Raw genomic sequence first — 4046 nt, forward strand, 5'->3', positions numbered from 1 at the left:
ATGAAATAGTGAAAGAAATCTCTCTACAAAAGTTGAGATATATTACCCCACAAAAGAAATCAGACACATCAAAAAAAAAACACTTAATTGAAATCTATAAATATTATAAAAACGCATGACAGCCAAGTCCACGTGGCAATATAACTAACCTATACAATACTCAAAGAAGTTCCCACCTTATTTCTCGCATCCTATCAAAATAAAAAGAAAAAATATATCAGAGTTAAAGACTAATCACTAATCCTTTAGTTCATCTCTCTTTTCTTATTCTCTTCCATCTTAGAGTTATGGGTTTCTTGTCTCTTTTGCTTCCCCTCATCACCTTCTCTGTCTCCTTTAATTCCTCTTTACTCATTCCCCTACTCACCTTCCCTCTATTAAATCAAAATAACGTTTTACGTATATAAGTTAACAATCTAATCCTTTAATAATGGTACCATTGATCATATATATACCACACCTTTGAATGTGTCATTGCCATCTATGGATGCCCAGTTACCACTCTTACCCTACTGATAAGGTACGTGTTATTTTCGTTTGCCAGTTTTTTTTTTTAAAATATTTTGATTCAACTGATAACAGTTGTTGTCTAATTTAATTTTTAGAAATCCAACATTTAAGTTACTGGATTCTCTTGAAGTACTAGGTATTCCTATTCAAATGTCGACTAGAGCTTAATGAACTTTTCCATCTTTTTATGTTTAATTTAAGTATATTTGCTTTTATTACTCCATCTAACTTATTATGTTGGTGACATGCAGACCTATTGATCTATCGCAACAATAACACTTGCCAAAGGTCGGAAAAGAGTCTTTGCATCGAAATATCGAGCTAATTCATGGTACTAGCTGCATCATTGTACTATTTTGTGCAATATTGAGTATTTATATTTTTATAGTTAAAGAAGGCAGGGATTTATGCAAACAATTTGAATGAATTAAAGACTCTTTTAGGGTGGAGATTTCAACGACAAAATGAGACGAGTGTCTCTAAATTAAAAGAGGAAGAGGACAATGAAAGTTTTATGAACATAAGATCACTTTATTGACTGGCTAAGCGGATCACTTAATTCTTATTATCATTGTATGTTTGCTTGATATGATTTCAGGATTCTAGAAAATGGAGTACCAGATTATTACCGCTGCTGTTAGCTTCTACTCCATGACGCTTATATCAAAGTAACTTAAATATGATAATTATATATGGTGGTTCTTAACATTGGTGTGGTTATTCACTGTGTCTAATTGGTTTTAATTGTTTCCACGGAGTACATGGTAACTGTAACTAAATTGGTGCCAAATACTTCATGTAATTTATATCTCTTTGCGCTTCTTTTCTTCTATTTCTTTTCATACTGCCTTCAATTATATCTACAGATTATTTGCATTTTCTTTTAAATAAATTGATTAAAATTAGGCCAAAAGAAGTCATTAATAAACATGAGAAATATGGAGTAGGTTATGCACGTAAGTCACTAAAATGAATACTCAGTATAATTTTAATTGGGGACCTAGGATAAGGAGGTCATTAATAGGAATGACATTCAGAGTCTCCGTTTGTTCTCTTTCAAATTCATGCAATATTTTTTTTACAGTATTATTTATCGTTCTAAATTCATATTCATCGACAACCGGATTGTTTTGTTAGTTTGTACATTAATATTATGTTACCATGGAATTGAATTGAGACGTAAATAAATTTGGCAAATTCCTCATTTAAGATGGGTATATGCATCTTAAGTTTAAAAGGGGTCAAATATGCACATATGGATTAATAAGACTAAAGTAGAATGTATACGAAAAAGTAAAAAAATTTGTCCTATATATACGGTATACTCACTTGGGATAATATTTGATCTGTTTTTATATTTACACCGATTTAAAGAAGACTAGCTGAACAAATTTATGGGCACATTTTTTCTTTAAACTCAACTATTGTTTAGATAAGTTACGTTACTAATTTTTGAGGTTGGAGGATGCGGCATATTTTTTTGGATACAATGTCTTTGATCTAGTGGAATTGTGGGAGTGACTTTTATGCAAGAGGCGGTAAACATATTTTCAATTGAATAACTGAGAGTTCCTCGGCAAAATCTGGATGATGATATTAGGCATTTGAAGCACGGAAATTGCTCTTGCGCCAAATGTATGATAGTGGAACAACCGCATTTCAATTATCTTATGAAGAAGACCAATATATTGTCTTTCTATTCTCTGTATGCATATTAATTTAGCAGGATTTTTTTTTTTATAATGTTGCACATGGTTTATTTCAGCCAAGGTCAGTGGCCAACATCATGGGAGGTGGTCTTTTGAAATGCATGCAGTCCGTAGGCAATAACTATTGCTTATAATAGTTATGTTACTCGCTCTCCCAAGTCTTAATTGCCGGCTCTACATGAGTATTAATTGTTTTTACATCTTTTTCATTGCGTCTAATTCAATACTACGGAGTATGATTTATGTTTGAGCTTTGTGGAAACAATTGCTACAATAATAAAGGTATTTTTTATCCCGTATATGTCATATTTCTTGAGAATTAAAAAAAGAAGTATTAAGTTCATTTGAGATTTAACGCTTAAAATAAGAACAGGAGTGTGTAGAGACGTGTCTTCACTCTTCTATACGAATTATTTACTCCCTTCGTCCCAATTATTTATGCCACAATGAAAGGTAAAATCATCGGAGGAGAGAGTAATTGATTGAGAGAGATTTTGAGAATTAACACTTCAATTCAAATCATTAAAACAGTACTACATGCTTCTTATTTCCGTCTTTTCTAAGTTTCTCAACATTGGCCATTACTATTCCGTGCATTGCACAGGTCCAAAACTAGTTAAATTAAAAAAGTTTAGCTCCTATATATTCTTAGTTTAGCTTCTATAAGTTTAATTAAGCTCATATAAGTTAGGTTTATGGTTGTCCCTGATATTTCAGGAGCCCTGTGTGGATTTAAAAATAGGCCCATATTATCATTGATATATATTACTCATATAATTGTTCTTGACTCTTTTTGTTTAATAAAACAAAAATGCTACTTTAGCTATAGTTATATAAAATACTTAATTCTTGATCAATTGACTAATTATAATGTTAATGTTGTAGTGGTTATTGATGTGACCAATATTAGAGCATATTTAGTCCCCGAATTAGCCTCGTTCATATGCTTTTTAGTGCATAATTGGGTCATTTACTATCTTTAGTCTTTCATTTTGCATATTCTTTCAGGTTTTGTTTCCTTGGTAGAAGAGGAGTGAAAACCTTGCATTTTCGTGGCAAAATGGAGCTAAATTGATCGAATCTAATGACCAAGCATCAAAGGGAAGACAAGACTAGAAGGCCTATGTAAATAATGAAGTAAATGGGAAATGATGAGAAGATCCCTGCATCTCCAACAAGATCCTTGAGGATTGTTGGAGAAATAAAAGAAGAAGAAGTTGACTGGCTAACAATCCGGGCGTCGCAGTGCACGGGACGAGCATCCTGGCCTGCTACAATCCGAGCGTCCCGTGGCCAGTCCGCTCGTCCTGGGCCCTCTCTATCCGAGCATCACCCTCCTCAAGCCGCTCGGATTCCTCTCCAGGGCAGGCCGTCCCTCCCTCAAGCCGTTCGGGATGAGCATATTCTATGAAGACTAGCGAAGCGGAGATGAGCATCTCCTTCGAGAGGAGCACTTCCTCAACTTTTCTTAAGGGTCTTAATCGTCATTTAAGCCCTTAGTAACCCTAATTTATGTACCTAATCTTTAGTATAAATACCCCATTGTACTAATTAGATTAGGATATCCTTCTTATGCTCTTTTTATGTTATTCTAATCTCATCTTAATCTTGTAATCAACTCTTAATTAAGCATTAATACAAATGTCATTTCCTTAATTTCTTTATTGTTCATCATTTATTTTGGGTAATTGAAGATTATTTGGGGTTTATTTTGGAGGATTGACAACCTTCCATCAATCATCAAGTACTTCTATTATTCTTTGCTTATTATTTTGGAATCATCATTAGGTATAATTCTCTTAATCCCTTTTTAATTATTGTTAATCA

The 4046-nt window shown here is 33.1% G+C and overlaps 1 long non-coding RNA gene across 1 annotated transcript; it reads left to right on the plus strand.

Annotated features, from left to right (window-relative positions):
- The first annotated feature begins 258 nt into the window (after positions 1 to 258).
- On the plus strand, positions 259 to 3707 carry LOC141646279 (uncharacterized). The gene is made up of 4 exons (XR_012545474.1): positions 259 to 520; positions 606 to 646; positions 762 to 841; positions 1109 to 3707. It is a non-coding gene; the product is annotated as an uncharacterized LOC141646279 (long non-coding RNA).
- The last annotated feature ends 339 nt before the right edge of the window (positions 3708 to 4046 follow it).

This window comes from Silene latifolia, chromosome 3 (assembly GCF_048544455.1).
Source record: "Silene latifolia isolate original U9 population chromosome 3, ASM4854445v1, whole genome shotgun sequence".
Taxonomy (NCBI): Eukaryota; Viridiplantae; Streptophyta; class Magnoliopsida; order Caryophyllales; family Caryophyllaceae; genus Silene; species Silene latifolia.